At 43.0% G+C, this 18,590-nt stretch overlaps 1 protein-coding gene across 13 annotated transcripts in view; it reads left to right on the top strand.

Annotated features, from left to right (window-relative positions):
- The window catches only part of FUT10 (fucosyltransferase 10), a 285,646-nt gene that overhangs the window by 131,760 nt on the left and 135,296 nt on the right, over positions 1-18,590 (top strand). For 3 of the 13 annotated variants that reach the window (XR_009499880.1, XR_009499876.1, XR_009499878.1), the window contains one exon: positions 2,795-2,940. The exons of the other annotated variants lie outside the window; for them this stretch is intronic. The gene's annotated coding sequence lies outside the window, so the exon portion shown is untranslated. The remainder of the gene's footprint in view (positions 1-2,794; positions 2,941-18,590) is intronic. 13 annotated transcript variants of the gene reach the window in all.

The raw sequence follows: 18,590 nt of genomic DNA, 5'->3' as shown, positions 1-18,590 counted from the left end.
ATACGCCACATTCCAAAGATACTCCTGAGCACACAAGCCAGTGCTGCCTCCTTAGGGCTCACTGGGAGGGACCAGAGTCATGCTGGCCCCAGCCCCACCATCCCCTGTCAGGCGAGAGCATTGGGAGGGCAGGGGCATCTTACAGCGCCGTGCCCCAGGTGAGAGGCCATTGCCTCCCATTCCTAAAGCCAAACAAGAGGGCTTCTAATAGAATTTTTCTTAAAGACTGGAGGGAACTTCAGTATGTGGAGATTGGCAGCTTGCTCCTTGACTAGCCGTGTGCTGAGCTCTCGGCCTCCCAGGGGCACTCTGATGCGCCCATGCACTGTGAATGCTTTCAGGGTTATTGGTGGAGCGTGCTGGAATTCTAGGGCAGAGCTTACATTGTCCTTTTGGGTCTCAGAATCTCACAAGTTCCCTGAAGTTGGGGGACATCCTTGGACCAACAGAGTTCAGATCTAGAGATTTCTGAGGATGAAGGACCCATTGCAGGAGGCCAGGCTAGCAGGCTTGATGGGTTGTAATATAAGGTGTTTGGGGAGAAGATGGGATGGCTTGCACCTCATTCAAGTTCTTCATCGGCCTTAGAGGGTGTAGGAGAGGACTCCAGCAGTCCCGGCCGCTCTCCGTGAAGGATACCAGGTTTAACCAAGAAGTAGCAGTGAGCCTGCCTAGTGAGCATAAGAGATGGTGGCACCCTTCTGGGAGGGGCCCCCAGTTGTGGATGGTGCTCGGTTAAAGCTAATCTTTTCCTAAGAACGCCATCACCCCACCTACTTGACAGCCACGAGCCGCGGGTGGAACTAGACTGTATCAAAGTGAGTTTGGGGAGAGCCCCTTACCACACAAGGAGATTACGGTCCACCATGCCTCCTCTCTCTTTTCAACACTTGAGGGACGTAAGGCTAGGAAAGGAGAAGGAGGAGGGGTCTAAACCAGATCACGAGACCTTCTGGTATCTAACAGGTACTGGAAACTTACGGAGTCTGCTCCATGTTGTTAAGGGAGCTACTGCCCAGTGAGGAAGAAGGAATCCACGTAGCCCATTTGCAGGTAGTTCCTGTTCCGTATTTATACGCCAGTAAGGCGAGAAAATTTGAACATTAAGTTAAAGTATCATGGTGGCGAGACTAACTCTGCTTGGGGACACTCAAGGACTCAGTTGAGTAGAGGAGACAGGCTCCATTAACATTAGGGCAAATCATAATTGGTAAGTGATAGAGGTATGAATAAAATGCTGGGGGGGGGGATGGACGCAGACTAAATGGATTCTGATTGGAGGTGGACGGTTGCTCTGAAGACGTGACATCTGAGCTGGAAATGAGAAATTTGAAAGAAGAAAAAAGGGTGGGCTCTCACGGTACAAGGATCAGAATCAAAAAGGCACAGAGAGCAAAGAGTGTAAGTAATCGGCTATGGTTGGAACAGAGGAAGGGAGGACATGCTCCCCCCAGACACTTTCAGAATGCAAGGATTACTATCTATGGAATACTCTCAAGTGTCCAGCCAAAACACACCTCCTAAATTCAAGACTGAAATTTCCAAAACCCTACTGTGCATCTATCTGATGATCAAATGAGCACCTCACACATGAAACCAAATTTGGAAAAAAGCTCACCCTTTTTTTCCTTCTTTCAAATTTCTCATTTCCAGCTCAGATGTCACGTCTTCAGAGCAGCCATCCACCTCCAATCAGAATCCATCTAGTCTGCCTCTACCCCCCGCCAACATTTTATTCATACCTCTATCACTTAATCAATTATGATTTGTCCTGAAGTTAATGGAGGGAGAGTAAAGCCAGGATAGAATTCAAGGCTGTTCCAACTTGGCTTAACTCACTTTTCCAGCTCTAAGGATTGTGAACTTTATACATATTGACAATAAAAAGCCATTGGAGTATTTGAGAACACAGTTTAGAACATTTGAAAGATATTACTCTGGCAAACAAGAGCTAGAGGAAGAAGACGGCAGAGAACAGATGGGCACTGAGCAGGATTTTGCAACAGTTCAGCTGAGAAGTAACGAGTGTCTGAGTCAGAGCATGACAGTGAGAATGAAGATGAGGTAGCGGCTCTGAGAGTTAGTGACAGTCACTGGATGGTGGTAAGAGCTGAAAAGGAGTCCAGTAGGGCTTCCAGCTTGGTCTAATAAGTAGGTGATAAAGGCTATGAAACACGGGAAGGGGAACAGATTTGCCAGAGAGGAAGGAGGGAGGGAAAAAAATAATAATGACCAACATTTATTAAGCCTCCACTGTGTACCATCACTTTTTTGTGTGGTTTCCACATATTAATTCATTTTATCCTCATCACAACTTTATGAATAGATACTGTTATCATCTCCATCTTATGGATGAGGTTAGATAAAAAATTTGGTATCATGGGCGTCCAATTTGAGGTGCTCATGTGATCATCAGATAGATGTACAGTAGGGTTTTGGAAATTTCAGTCTTGAATTTAGGAGGTGTGTTTTGGCTGGACACTTGAGAGTATTCTATAGATAGTAATCGTTGCATCCTGTAAGTGTCTGGGGGGAGCATGTCCTATTATAAGACTGAGAGAGACCCTGGGAAACTGGGAACTCCACCATTGAAAGAACAGGGAAGAGAGGAGTGTGGCAGGGACGGCTAGCTCTCACCATAATCCACATCCTCTTCTTCCTGGGCACATTACCCAACCTCCCTTGCAGCTTGGTGTGGTGGATTTCTAGCCAGAAGAATGTGTGAGCAGAAGTGATGTGGCCATACTCCATGCAGCCTTTCATGTGGGCTTTTCCATGTTCCTTTCCCTTCCAGCTGACTGGGATGGAGACCTCCAGGGAGACCATCATATGTAGTTGATGAATCCTCCATCAGCCTGGGTCTCTGAGTGATGCGTAAAGCAAAGCATTCCACACCCTCACCACCAACCACGATGACTTGAAACTGCGCTGGGCTGTTAGGTGAGCAAAAAATACGTGTCTATTGTACTTGAATCATTATGTATTTCTGAGTCTACTTTACAGTAGTTACCTACCCTGACCAAGGGAGAGAGACCTGCAAAAGACATTAAGATAATTAAAGAGGGACGAGAATTTATCTCTGTAGTGGCGTCTTATGCAGAATTCTTATTTCCTTCACAAGGGAGAATTTGCTTAGGTTTGGTGTGTGAAATCAGTCAGTCAAGTGACTTCCCTTATTATAAAATTTCTCACAAAACAGGTGAAGACCTAAATCCAGGGGTGACTTTTTTAAAAAACTCTTTTCCTAAAATCCCTCCCCAAACTTCTGATTGCGTCTGCTGTCACTCTTGAAGAAGGAGCAAGTCTAGGGTGAAACTCACTTCACATGCAGCAGGAACAAGCTTATTGCTTCCTTTCAACCATTTGACTTGTACATGCTCTGCTCTGTACAATCTGTCAGGGTCCCCTTTCTTTGCAGGCACAGCACAAAGTGAAGGTCAATCAGCACATAATTGTAGGAACATTGCTGTGTTGAAAGAAGACTTCCTTACCCTCTGTAAGTGCTACCTGATATTGACTGAGGCATCGTAAGGAGAAAAAAGCTTAATGCATCCTGTATATTTGGCAGTGCAATGTATTGTGATTACCGTGGAGGATGTATTAGAACTTTGGTTGAAAATGAAGCACCTTTCCAACAGCATTTTGTGCAGGAATGTTGTAATGAGTTTTGCAGACACAAAACGTACTGTCCAAATCATCAGAACACATTTCAGACATTTTCTAGGACCAGCTGCTAAGTCATGATTCAGACACAGGCTTTCCTGCAAATTCCAGCTCAAGCCACCTGCAACTTTGAACCTCGCGCGTGTGTGTGTGTGTGTGTGTGTGTGTGCGCGCGCGCGTGTGCACGCGAGGACGTGTGTATGTGGCGTGTGTGTGCAAGAGACCTACAGAGACTGGACAGAGACCTCACCCACTTGTAAAATTGGCATCCTCCGTATTAAGATAAACTTGGGTGGCAAAACGCTTAACTGTCATTTAAAGAGAACAAAGTCCCACATAACAGGAAAGCCTACCTTGGAAACAAGACCTAATTCGCACTGAGCGCCAAAGGAAAAAAGAAGGAATTGAATGTGCCTTCCCTCCTCGGTCATATCCGAGAGACAGCCAGTCTCGTAAATTTCACATCAACTTAGTTTGGCCTCTAAACCAAATCTGCCGTAATGCTATTTGTAGATATAGATTGCTGTCTTTTTCATTACCGTTATCAAATGATGCATTTGCGGCTCAGCTCTGAGCTCCTTGACCCATTAAGTGGATTAGATTGCCTGTTGCCTTTGTCCTTTTGGCTTTTGCTTTACCGTTCTATTTTACGTATATAAGATACATGCATGATTATGTACGGCGTGCACATACATATGCCTGCAACTCCAATTAGCCCAGCGACCCCAGCCCTTCTGTTTTTTAAGAGAACTGTGTTCAAATCTCTTAGCAGACTCATCAGTCCTTCTCTGTAGCACAGCAGCAGCTGAAACCCTCTGAGGAATGACATGTCACGAGCCCACCTCAGGGCTCCTTGTCGAGCTACGTTCAGCAAATTGGAGATCATGCTCCCTATTAAGCTCCTGGCTGGTGCATCATGGTAGACTCATTTTCTAGAGCAGCTTACGCCCCGACCCTGCATCTTTCTCGTGCATGATAATCACCACTCCAGCCCACAGGAGCTGCAGCAGAAAAAAAAATACTAGTTCAGGACAGGTTTTGATGGTGCTGTTAACGTGAAAACAGGTGCTCTTGTATGGCTGAAGAAAAGTTAAGGGGAAACAAGCGAAGAGAGACACAAAGACCAAGGATTCAGTCCTGACTCTTGAAGCCGAAGGATAACTCCAGTAGGCTTCCATGATTGGCTAAATATTTGCTGAGGGTCCACCATGCACGATGTACTATGTTAGGTAGTGGGGAGGCAGTGGTGAGCCTGACCGGTGTTCTCGGCAGCAGCTAGGCAAGGGGGTGTAAAGTTGAACAAGTAATCTTTGTAAAGAGTACTAGCAATTGCTATGATATATGCACTTAGTATGTGAACAAGTAATCTTTGTAAAGAGTACTAGCAATTGCTATGATATGTGCACTTAGTATGTGAACAAGTAATCTTTGTAAAGAGTACTAGCAATTGCTATGATATGTGCACTTAGCATGTGAACATTCAGAAGGGGCCTCTAACATGTTCTTGGGTAATCAAGGAAGACTGCCTGGAGGAAGTGCCATTTGGGCTGAGGTGTGGCAGAGTGGTAGAAGAGCTATTTCCCTAGGAGAGCTCTGAGTTTTTGGTAGATAATAAGGAATACTCAGTAGCTTGTCTCCAATGTGGCCACCATTAACTTTTTTCCTTGTGCACAGGTATGCCATTCCCCCATTGAGAAGTGGAGTTTATTTCCTTCTCCCTGACTTTGGGCTGGTCTTAGGGACTTGGTTTGACAATATAATGCAGCAGAAGTGATGTTCTGGGTCAATATCTTTGGGGAAATCCAGTGACCAAGCAAGAAGTCCAGCTATCCTGAGACCACCCTGCTATGAGAAGCCAAAGTCATGTGAAGATATCTTAGAGGTTGAGTGAGATGCCAATGTAGCCAATATAGAAGAGTGATATGGGCATAACATGACAGCTGTGAGACCGTTTCTCCAAGAACTGTGACCCCCAATCCTATTTAAGTATCCTTTTATTTAAAGCTTCCCAACAGAAGTTTGTTAAATCATGGCTGAGACTCCAGTGTTTCCCCACCAGACCTTTCTGTCTTACGTGCCCATATTTCATAGTTTCACCTGCTCTCAGAGTGACCTCTGAGGAGGGTGTGAGAACACAGTCGCCCCTCACCTTCAGACCTCCTCTCTCTGACCATCATTGTTCTCTCAACTTCTCATTCCGAGTTCCCTGGCATTGAGGGGAGGATTGTGGGAGTAGTCGCCCAAGGAACTACTGTGCAAGTGCTGCAGATTTGCTCTGATGTTTAGTCACCCATGGAAACCATTTGTTTAAGCAATTAAGAATTTGGGTATAGGGCATTTCTAGGGATTAATGACCAGGTGGTAAATCCTGACTGCTTACAGCCTTGACAAAGACTGTTTTTATCAGCAGGAAATGACCTGCTTCAAGGTGACTGATGATATTTACTTGGAAAATTAGATGAACAAGGGCACAGATTCATTTTGAGGGATTCAAGGATGACAATATAGTGAAAGCATTTCTTGAGCAAGCCTAGCTTCCGGGTTAGCTCGTTGAAGCATTTTGCCCTTGGTTTTACACACAGAGGAGCGCTCTGTAAACATTCTTTTAAGTGTATCATAAAGGGCTAAAGTCAAGAAATGAGCAAAATATCTGTATCACTGTTGTTGAGATATTTAGTTTTAAAGTTCAGCAGGAATATGAAATTGTGTGATGCAGTGGAAAGTATAGTAGATCAAAAGTTGAGACCAGGGCACTAGACCAGATGTGTCATTTCTTACCTTTGTGACCATGGACAAGCCACTTCACTTCTAAGTTTATTCGTGCGTAAAATGAGACATGTGGAAGAAGTGATCCCAAAGGTAATCCCAGATCTGTCATTTTGCAAGTATAGCTTCAGACTATTATCATCAAGTCATCTAGAGAAAATTTGATGCAGTCAGAAATATGATGTTGTACTGGTGTAATGCTATTCTTTTTCTGAGGCAGTCAAAGAATTCTGCACACACCAGTCACATGGGCTACTTGGCAACCTGTTTTCATGACTGAGTGAGTTGCCTGTGAGATACCATGCTTCCCACTCTTGCCAACTCTGTCTCAGTGCCTGATGTGCCCACCCTCTGGCTGCTCTTCCCGGTCTTGTCCATAGAAAACGCTTACTATGAACAAATCAGAAAGGATAACCAATAAGCTCACAGTTATTGGGAAGGGTTTATTTCATGGATGCCAGATTTGGAAGAAGGTTCTGAATCATGGATGGGCTATTGGCAAAGAAGCCTTCGGGAAGTTCACAGGGGCTGGAAGGGAAAGATAGGGCACTGAGGCCTTTGTGCCTAGTTACAATGATACCTGATGGCCAGGACAAAAGAAAGGGCCCTTGTTAGAAAAGGCAAGTCAGGAGTTAGGGTCTCTTTGTGGGATTAATTTCTCTTCCTCAAAGAACAAGCTTCTGCAACCAAGGATGCGCGTTTTGTGCACTTGTGCATTTGAAGCTATAAATCCCACAGGCATTGTATGTGGGTCACCGGGATCCACCCCCTCACCTCTGTGCAGGAGGTGTTATTATCGCCATTTGGCAGATGAGAAAGTTGAGGCTTACCTAGGATAAATAATGTTCCCAAGGTCATGCAATTGAGGTCAGATACTATTTTTTTGTCTGTCTGATTCCAGGACCTGTTATATCATGCTGTTTCTCCCCTCCCAGGTAAAACACAGAGCAGATAATCTGCTTCCAAATAATTGGGAGTGAACTATGAATTTATGTATTTAATTTTAACTCCAAATGGACACTAACCCTTAACACTATGTGCCCCAGCGCTTTCCACATGTGACCTCATTTAATGCTTACAATGTGCCTTGGACACAGCTACTATTATTAGGTCCATTTTTTCAGATGGGAAAGAGTCACAGAACAGTTGAGTGGCTTATCCAAGATTCTACAGCCAGTAATTGGATTTCAACCCTCATGACATCCATAATCAACTGTATCTTAGTGCCTCTTTTGATGATTTTTCTTTGTTGATTTTGGAAGGTAAAGAGTGAAAAAGAACACCAGTAAAACCAGTAAAAGATTGGATGTGAAAAAGGTTTCGCCTCCACACCACATGGCCTAATCTTCACGAGGGGGAGCATGGCAGTGAGAAGGGAACGTGGATTTTCTCTGTGGTCCCACCCTCAGCTGGAGAGGTTGCAGGGCAGGCACGCGGCCCATTCTCACGCGGAACCAGTGGGATTCAGCTCCGGCAGGGGAGGCGAAGGACGCAAACATAAGCTGCCATCAACTGATTTCTTTTTGAACATTAGAGGGGGAAAAATAGGCAGAAGATAACTCAGCACTCTAAAGCTTTGCAGATTGTGATGGTGTTAATCAAATCTCTAGGATAAGGTAGGCAGAGTTAGATGAGCAGCAGAGGGTACCTAGAGGTCATCACATGCTGTGTGTTCTGACTGCCACAGCTACTGCCCTAAGTAGCTTAATTTCCCCCAAAGCCAATGAATCGAGAGGGAGGAGACTCCCTCCACAGAGTGGAGTGGGGCTGAAGAGTTAGAAGACGTAACAATTTCTAAGCACAGTCTTACTGATTCTAGTTTCCGTATGAATCAACTGTGCAATATGGTTATTTAAAAGAAGTGGGCACAGTTGTGTTTGCACCATCCGATATAAAGTACACAGAATAAAGAATGTCAGAGGTGATGGTCCCATTGTATTCTGGGTTGGTCAGAGCCCATCCAGAATAGGGTATCAGTTCTAGGCACCATATTCAGAGAGAGTACGGCTGGGGCAGAGCCACCAGAATACTTGCAACTATTAGCCCCCAAAAGAAGGGAAGAGTATGACTGGGGAGGGGCTAAGGTTGGAAAAGCAGCTTTCCCAAAGAGGTGACAGAAAAGGTATGGATCTTGGGCACCGGGGGGGGGTGACACTTTCCTAGAAAATCAAAAGGAAAAACCTACTGCCATTCAGAGCAACACACAAAGTTTGTACAATCAAGTACTCTTGGTAGTTACATTTTGCTCTTATAACCAGAAGTTGGTTTTCCCTGACTACGCTTTTAAACTTGCACTCCCACCTGACCCCTTTCTCCATCCCATCTCCCTAATTAAATCTCCTCGATAGTCTTTATCAACGCTGGGCGTGCTTTATTCCTTTATTTATTTATGATCTTCACCTATTAGAAATTACACTCACAAGGGCGTTCATTGTGCCTTTTCCTCCCACTGTATCCCCAGAGCGTAGAATTGTACCTGACACAGACTAGGTTGTCACTAGATATTAATTAACAGCAGGTATTAGTGGATGAATGAATGAATGAAGAGGCACCAGCAGCAGAAGTAGTGGGATATGGAGGAGACAGGGTGGCACACGTGTTGCACTGCCTGGATGCTAGAAGCACAGATGACTGTGACCATGGGAGAGTGTGAATGTCTCGTCAGGTGGAGGTCGTATCAGATGATCATCTCTAGACCAGTAATTTTATGAAGCTTCAGGGAGATGAAGAGAAAGGATAGAAATCGCTTTCTGAGGATTTGATGTAAGCTATGGCTCTGAGCTGTTGCTGCAAACTGAACAAAATGAAGTCTAAAATGAAACATAAAGGTTTTCCGTTGCGGAGGAGCTAACAATCAGGGTGGAAAAGGAGCTGTCATGAGCTTCCTTAGTTTGGGTGGTCTTTGGCGCCAGGAGAGATTTTTGAAAAACTTTATTGGAATAGAAAAACCCATGAAGCCGTTAGTAGAACTAACGTGTCACAGCTGAAGGTTAACGGTAGAGAAAGGCAGGTGACGTGGACGAGGGTGAGGGTCGTGCCCTTTCTCAGTGCTCTAGGGAAAAATCCTTTCTCCTCCTAGCTTCTCGTGGTTGCCGGCAATCCTTGGCATTCCTTGGCTTGTAGACGGATCACTCAAGTCTCTGCCTCTGTTGTCACATGGCATTCTCCTTGTTTGTCTTCTGTGTTAAAACTTCCCACTTCTAAAAAGGACACCAGATATTGGATCAGGGCCCCACCTAATCCATATGCCCTACTGTTTACATGATTATATCTGCAAAGACCTCACTTCCAAATCAAGTCACATTCACAGGTTCTGGGAGTTAGGACGTGAACATGATTTTTGGGGGAGAAACAATTATATTCACTACAAGAATATATCAGAAACACCCGACTGGGCATCTGAGCCCTGGATGGATCAGTTTCTCTTGGAAGGTCAGACCCTGCCTCCCACCACCCGGACTTTTGGGGATTGTGTGTGTGTAGCAGGAATAGGGACCCTCCTGTTATCTCCCTTCCATATTCAAAAATTGCAGGAGAGTTCACGCTCCCAAACTTCGACGTTGTAGGAAAAGTAAAACATAAAAGAAAACAAAAACAATTTCATTTCAAAGTCTTTGCTTGGGTCTTTGCATAGCCAAGGTAAGGCTCTCAAGGGGCAGATTTCTCTATAATGAGATTGTAGTTAATATTATGGTTGCTTCCCCTTAGATGAGAAACTGATGATGTTTCCCTCTCCCTTGCCAGCGATTGGCTCAAGCCAATCTGGACCGATATGATTTACTTATTCTTCATTCATACAACAAATACCTACTTGGTTTCTATTACTTGCCAGGTACCTCGAACATGTGGCTAAGAATGCTCTGTGCATAAGATTGTGGCCCCTGTGGATTATTGACTTTTAAAGATCAAAGTTACAAAGATGTCTAAAAGATCATGGAGAAAAATGGAAATTTGTCCAGAAAATAAGAATATGCAGATAACTTTCAATTGGCACACAGGTCTTCACGGCTACTCTGATGGCGCTGAGGCTATATTTAATAGCATATAAGGCAAGGAAGAGAATAGGCTTGTTAGAGGTTTCTGCAGAGAAAAGCCAGGGTCCCTCTCCCACCGGATATGAACAAGGATCCGTCGCTGTCACAGATGCTAATTATGAGTGAAGCAGCCCTAAGATAAAGCTGATACTTTGTTCAGCAGAGCAGGGGAAGGGAAAGAGCTTGAGTCTCCGGTGACAAGGTTGAGTAACTGAACTGACCAAACCTTCTATCAGGGCATTCTGTATTATGAAAATATGAGTTATAAAAATAAATGTTGCATTGGGTTTGGGCTGAGTTTCCACTTCTTGCATGCTAAAGCAGCTGATACAGGCATCATCTCTTTTGCTTTTCTTAAGTTCTGCACAGCCTGAGAGCCACAGAAGAATAGAGCGTTGTGACCCCGCTCTGCTTAAAAATGTTCTGTTTTTACTGTGGGTTGTCGTAGGAGATTTTAATTGTGTTTTGAAACAGGAGACATTTGGTGAAAGAGCACATCTGTGGACAGGAAAGCAAGGCTAGGAACTAAGTTGTGTTTTCAAGGGGACCACATCTCACATGCTTGTCTTTGGGGAGCTTTTTCTGTAGAGCACACAGTTTAAAACCTCCCCCTTCTCTTATAGTAATCCTTTTCAGTTACCTTCAAACTCAGTAAAATCTCAACAGCCTTGATTATTGTAACAAAGAAAGTAATGATGGGGGTTTGGGGGAGGCTGCTTTTATTTATGTATTTGTTTATTCTTTTTCAAATCTTTATTCTTTGTGTTTCCTCCAGTGTTTTCTTGCTTTTTATTCTTGCTTCAGATTTTGTTGTTGTTCTTCCAGATTTCATCCTATGTCTTCTTTTACCAAAATGCTTTCTTAAAACGTTCGGCTATTCCATGAGTTTCCTAGGACTACAGTAACAAAGTACCCTAAACTGGGTGGCTTAAATAACAAAAATTTATTGTTCCACAGTTCTGGAGGCTAGAAGCTTAAGATCAAGATGTTGCAGGATTGATTTCCTCATGGAACAGGAGAATCTGTCCCATGCCTCTCTCCCTGCTCCTGCAAGCTTTGCTGGAAATCTTTGCTGTTCTTTGGCTTGTAATATGTCACCCTAATCTCTGCCTTCATCTTCATGTGGTGCTCTCCCTGGGTGCATGTCTGTCCAAATTTCCTCTTTTTATAAGGACATCAATTACATTGGATTTGGGTTCAGCCTAATGACCTCATCTTTACTTGGTCATCTGCAGAGACCCTATTTCCAAATACAGTCACATTCACCGGTTCTGGGGGTTAGATATCAATCTCTTTTCGGGGGGGGACACAATTCAACCCATAACAGGTATCTTGTGATTGGCCACATGACCAGTCTTCTACGGGGACCCAAACAATGCTGCATATTGTGATTTTTTTTCTCTACATGTTAGCAATACATCAGGGATCTATTAGGGGCCATCAAACTCTAGAATTCTATGGTTCTATTTGTCAGAAATAGAACTCAGTTCAAGTCATGAACCCAGTCAACAGATACACATAAAAGCAGTGTTTCTCAAGTGGTCACAGAATTATAGTTTTGGAATAAAACTCTCCCATCCTTTCCTATTTTTAATCCACTCAGGCATAGAAAAGGCATTAAAGATAAAAGGATAAATCATATGCAGAGTGGGGATTGGTAATTAAGCAGGAGAATTGGGTCTTGAAGACTTCCCTCAATAGTAGAATTGCTTGAAACCATGGTGACTTAAAGAAGGAAGCATTGCCTTGGATGACCATGTACTTCAGTTTTCCTCTGCCAAGTAGCTGGTTGGCTTTATTTGTAACCAGGACTTGGCTGAAAATTTTTTTTTTATCCATAATCACCTAAAGGATAATACAGTAAATCCCCTCCGTACAAATGAGTTCTGTTCTGAGAGCGTGTTCGTTAAGTCCAACAAAGATAGCCTAGGTACCCAACTAACACAGTCGGCTATATGTACTGTAATAGGTTTATAATACTTTTCACACAAATAATACACAAAAAACAAACAGAAAAAATAAAGAAAACATCTTTAATCTTACAGTACCTTGAAAACTACAGTAGTACAGTACAACAGCTGGTATACAGGAGCTGGCATCAAGTGGACAGGCAAGCAGAGTTACTGACTGGAGGAGGGAGAGGAGGTGGGAGATGGTAGAGCTGAAGGATCGTCAGCAATAGGAAATGGAGGGCAATCTGCAATTTCACTCATGCCTGACATTGATGGCACAGGTTCTGGTTCCTTGCTGGATTCAAGCCTATCTACCCTCTTGAAAAAACAATCCAGCGATGTCAGGGTAGTAGCTCTTTTTTTCTCATCATAGATGACACGGTAACACTGGACTGTATTCTGAATGGCTGCTGCAACCTTTGTGTACCATTCTACGTTTGGTTCCTGTGCCTCAAAATCTAACAGTGCCTCCTCAAATAAAGAAAATCCCCTTACGATTTCCTGCATCGTGAATCTCTTCCGTTCTTCAGTTACTTCTTCTTCCTCTTGTTTCTCTTCGTCCTTTCTCTGAGCCTCCAATTCCTGGTGCTTCTTAGCAGTACCAGCTACATCACTGCTGCTTTTGCCCTTGCTTCCGGACATCCTGGGCTTGAAATAAAGATATGTACTACTGTACTCTATACAGTACTGTACAGTAAAGTACACAAAAGCATAACCACTTGTAGAGGATGCACGCGTGTGACAGTGTACGCCAGACACGTGAACTAACTTGCGTGATTGGACATGCGAACGCACATTCGCATCTTTGAAAGTTCGCAACTTGAAGGTTCATGTGTAGGGGACTTACTGTCTAATTTCAAACTGTAATCAGAGTTCATGAGACATATTTTAATTTATTTCTCCTGGGTACTGACTAAGAGCCTGGGCACAATAGAGGATGATACTTAGAATCAGAAATTGAAATGTTGGAGGAGACAGGACCTGAGAATTCATCAATCACCTCACTTCACCGAGGAGGATTCTGAAATCTAGAGGTCTGCAGGTGTTGAATGGGCAACAGAAGAGTAGAACTGAGTTCAGGTCTCCTGACTCCCAGTCCAGTCATCCTTCCAGAAGGAAGTTCTGCTAGAGTTTCACTTGGCTCTTCAACCAGCCCTCATCTCTAAGATCTCAGGTGACATTCTGACAAAAAGATCATATGCTCTAGAATGTTAGGGCTCGATGGAGCCTTGTAGATCACCTAGTGACTAGACTAGACTCTAGTCCAAACACCTCACTCTAGAGAGAGGAAAACTGGGATCCAGAGAGAAACTAAGTTCCTACCATTAGCCAGAGACAGAGCTGGGGCTGGAACCCAGGTCTCCTGGTGGAACTCAGCCCTCTCTTTCCTGACTTCTTTTGCATTGGGTAATCCTTACGATTCCATTTGTCTCCTTTGTTGGCTTATCAACTATAACTTTGTTTTGTTTTGTTATTTAGTCATTTATTTAAGGTTTATAGTTTGCATCTTTATCTTTTCACAGTCTATGTTCAAGCGATATTATACCACGACTTCACCTATGGTATAAGAACCTTTCTTTTCTCTCTTCCTAGCCTTTATGCTATTGTTGCCATGCATTTTACTTACGCAGATGCTATGAACCCCAAAATACATTGCTATTATTTTCGTTTGAATAGTCAAGTATATTTTAAAGAGATTAATTAAGAAGAGAAAAGACTTACATATTTACTCAAGTGCTTACCATTTCCTGCGCTCTTCCTCACTTGCTGTAGATCCTTGTTTCCATCTGGTATCATTTCCCTTTGGTGATACGCTTTTTCAGCTTTTATAAGTCAGAAAAAGTCTTTCTTTCACCTTCATTTTGTGAAAGATATTTCTGCTAGATTTAAATTGTAGATTGACAAACTCTAGGTGTCTTGGTCACTCCAGTCACTCAGATTTGTCTCTTCAACTCAGGGAATTGTCTGGGCTTCTCCTGGGTCCCCCCCTCCTCAAGCTGCAGCCTGGAAGCGCTCTCAAGGCAGGGGGGACAACCGTAGGGCTCATCTCTTAATGTTTCTCACTTCTTTTATTTATTTATTTGGCCACGCCATACAACATGCAGGATCTTAGTTCCCCGACCCGGGATTGAACCCATTGCTGCGATTATCACTGCCTTAGAGCCATTGTTCTGTCATTTTCTCTGTTGGGAATGAATTTTAATATCTATCTTCTCCTTGAAGTTGCATCTTAAATATTACTGATTAAAGCAGGCCTTCTCTGATCCTTACTCGTTGCTCTTTATGATCGCTGGCTGTTTGTTTCCTTTTGTTGGACGTTCTCATTTTATAATTATGGATTTATGCATTTGTTTACCTACTTATGAGCTCACCTGCCCCCATTCCCCACACCCACCCAAGAGTGAGCTCCACAAAGTGTAGGCACCATGTCTATTTCATTCACATCTATTTCATCTCTGTACACCCAACACCCAATACAGTGCCTGGTACATATTAAATTCTCAACCCAGAAGAGCTGGATATATGAGACTGTTCCCTGGCTTATATATTCCTTCTCTGAACTAGCTTACTTTATCACTTCCTTTAACTTTCAGCATGAACTCTTCTGAAAATGTGGAGCATATGCTAAAGAGGTGGCACCTGCATATCCTCCTTGCCCAGGAGGAGCACCGCTGTTGGAATACCTCCTGCCAGATGGTTCAGCAGGCCATAGTCTGACTCTGGTGTGATGTTTCACTGGCTGTGGAGAAAATTTCCAGTAGCAGGACTCAATCCCCAAAACAGGGCACCTCGAAGACCAAACAGACATTGTTCAGAGAGAATTGTGTCTTTAAGGATAACAAGGAATCTGCTTAAAGGAGAAACCACTGAATCATAGAATAAGGCATCACATGGATATTCTAACAGGGAGGTAATGAAGAGATATTACCACCCTCGTATTCAGTCACTAAATATTTGCCTCTTAGGGACATAACAAAAACAACAATTATAATAACTCATTTTTTCAAGAGCATTACATTTGCAAATGATGGGACCAACAAGGGATTAATTTCCAAAGTATACAGATTTTGATATTGAGCTTATATAGCTCAATATCAAAAAACAAAGGCTAGGGGCAACCTAGAAGCCACTTGGAAATTCATCTCACAATGTGGGCACAAAAATCATAATTTCACCTATTTTGAGGCCAGAATTCATCCTAGAGACCAGCATGTGGCTGTTTTGGGGTCCTGTGGCCATAGCCATATAGGAAAGAAGGATTACATAGGCTGGAAGCCAGACTATGCTGAATACATCAGAATTCAGTGATGAAATTATGCATCTTAAATCTTTTAAAAATTTTTATTGGTTAAAAATTATGTATAGAAACAATATTGAGGATACATCAATAATGTATCAAGGTTAACTTGGGTGGATGTGGAAGGGAAGACTGGAGTCTAAGAAAGGAAAACATCTTTATTCAGGATGCTAAAAATAACAGCTTTGTATGCCATGTTGAACATTACTGTCGAACACAGCCAAGTAATTATATATCCTCAATCTAGCTTACACTTGCCATACAAATATAGTGGTACTAAAAAGAATTTTTAAGTTAAGCCTCTGCTCAGTGCACTCTCTCTAAAAAATACTTTGCTACTTTTTAAATAGCTGTAAATGAAGTAAGTTCAAAAGGTAAATGTCCCAACAAAATAAAGAGTATTTCTTACCACTCTGGCATAATTTTTTATTATGGTATTTTCTCTTTTCCTACCTCCTCTCTTCAGGCAGATAATCAGCTTTCTCTATGTGGCCTACGGGGAAGGATGTGACAGGCAGAAAGCATGAAAGGCTTGAGAGGCTGTGTTCTGTGTTCCCAAAGCCCCAGCCCTTGGGGGAATTTAAGGATTCACTTATAGACGAGTCTCCAAAATCCACTCCCATCCACGATAAGAAAACAATTCCTCCAAGGCTAAGGAGGGTGTAAGGGGATGGGGGGGATAAGAGCGAAGAAATCAGTATGATCCTGGGAGAGAAACCTGCACATCCTCTCCAGCAAAGGCCTGGAGAGATGAACAGATCACAGAAAGATAAAGCATGGCTACATGGTACTGCATCTAGGGGATAATGGGGCTAAAGAGACTCACAAAGGCTCCTAGACGTCCAACACAGCCCAGAAGCAGTAATGAGCTGCCAGAGCTGAAGGGTCACAGAGACAAAGTCTGTCTCAGCAGCACCTGCATGGACCAGTGGTTGAGGACCCGATAGGTTCACATCAGCCCATGTCTCCGCACTATAGGAGGTGTCCTGATCCTGGATAAAATCCTAGAGCAGGGGGAAGCCTCCAAATTCACTAAGATTACACTTCTACCATCCCAGACTTCTGCCTTGAGCCAAGATGGAGTAACAGGAACAAAATGTATCCTCCTACCAGAAACAACAACAACCACCACCCAGAAAATATATATAAAACAATGGTTTTTAAGGCATTGGACATCAGGTAATGAAGGACGGTGATCCCTAAGAAATGAGAAATGGGGAATTCCATTGCCTCCAGTGGTTAGGACTTCCATTGCTGAGCTAAACAAAAGAGACACAAATTTAACCCTGGTATTTCCAACTCTGGTCAGGAGGCTATTGCTCTGGTCCAGTGTGTATGTGGGGTGACCTGATGAAACAGTGTCAGTGAAGATGGAGAGAAATGGGAGGCTTTTACATCCCTCCTCTCACCTTCTGGCACCCCACACATCCACTCGCAATACTTCCAATACTGATGTTTCATCTAGCTCCTGACTTTGGTATCATGGAAATCATCCCTTTAGCTCTCCTTCCGACCTCTCCCTTACCCAGCTGTCATCTGATTCCATGTCTCATTTCCAGAAAATGATGATGATGAGAAAAGCAAGAGAAAGAGACAGAAAGTACAAATCAATACATGAGTTAGAACATGAATCAAATGAAAGGAAAGAAATGTTTTGGAAAAATGGCAGCTGGCAGAATGCCAGCATCAATGTGCCCATTCAAAGAGGAAATGGATGATGTCTTAGGAAAAGGATGGATTAACCTGGTCCACTTGGGGAGATTAGGTGTAGGATCTTATAAACTAAAGTCTCCATTAATTTTCTGGTTCTGACACTGATGGTGGACTGAATCTTGGGACTTCTACCTTAGCTTTAAGGCAAATGACATGTATTGTAAGAAGGCATTATAACCTAGAATTTAGGTTCTAGCAAGCCAAAGAGGGGGCACTTCCCCATGGGTTTCTTCTGTTGTATCAACTGGTTACATGTGGTTCCTAAGCACTTAATAATATGCACAGTCTGGATTTGAGATATACTGTCAGTGTGAAATACTCACTGGATTGGATGACTTGATGCAAAAACAAGAACTTAAAATATCTTGTTAATGATTTTTATATAGATTATATGTTGAAATGATATTTTGGGTATTGGGATAAAAGAAATTATTAAAATTAACTTCACCAATTCCCATTTACCATTTTTAAGCATGACAACTAAAAATTTTAAATGATATATGTAGCTCTCATTATGTTTCTTTTGGATAGCGTTGCTCTAGATTCTAATAGTAACCAGCACTTATTGAGGATGCAGTGTGTTCCAGACACTGTTCTAAGCAGGTTACATGCAACTTCTAATTTTAATCTTCACAACAAATTTAGGGGTACATACTAATATAGTTCCCTTTTTACAAATAAAGAAACCAAAGAACAGAGGAATTAAGTAACTTCTCTAAATTCACACGATTGGACTGTGACAGAGTGGGGATTCGAACTCAGCCAGGCCGGCTCCAGAGCTTACTTTCTTTCACCCCATTGCCCTACCTCTTGGTGTTGAGTTGAGAACTGCTTCAGCATCTCATACAGAGCTGACTGGAGTGGGTTTAAGAGATAATAAGAAGAGAGGAATGAGAGACAGAAAGTATAGGTAACTCTTTCAAAGAGATTTGCTACCAAGGGGAGCAAAGGAATTAGGTATAAGTTGGTGGGGTAAGTGGAGTCAACCTTCCTTTTCCTTTTCTTTTCCAAGATGAGAGAAGGACTTGCACCTAAGTATGCTGATGGGAATAATCCAGTAGAGACTAAAAATAGATGACATAGAAGCGAAAGGAGAATTCAGGAGTGAAGTTCTGGAGCAGATGGAGGACATGGGACCTGGTACCCATGTGGAGGGCGTGGCTT

Source organism: Balaenoptera ricei, chromosome 21, assembly GCF_028023285.1.
Source record: "Balaenoptera ricei isolate mBalRic1 chromosome 21, mBalRic1.hap2, whole genome shotgun sequence".
Classification (NCBI taxonomy): Eukaryota; Metazoa; Chordata; class Mammalia; order Artiodactyla; family Balaenopteridae; genus Balaenoptera; species Balaenoptera ricei.
Note: the sequence above shows the minus strand (reverse complement) of the source record. Positions and strands in the feature narration are given on the sequence as shown.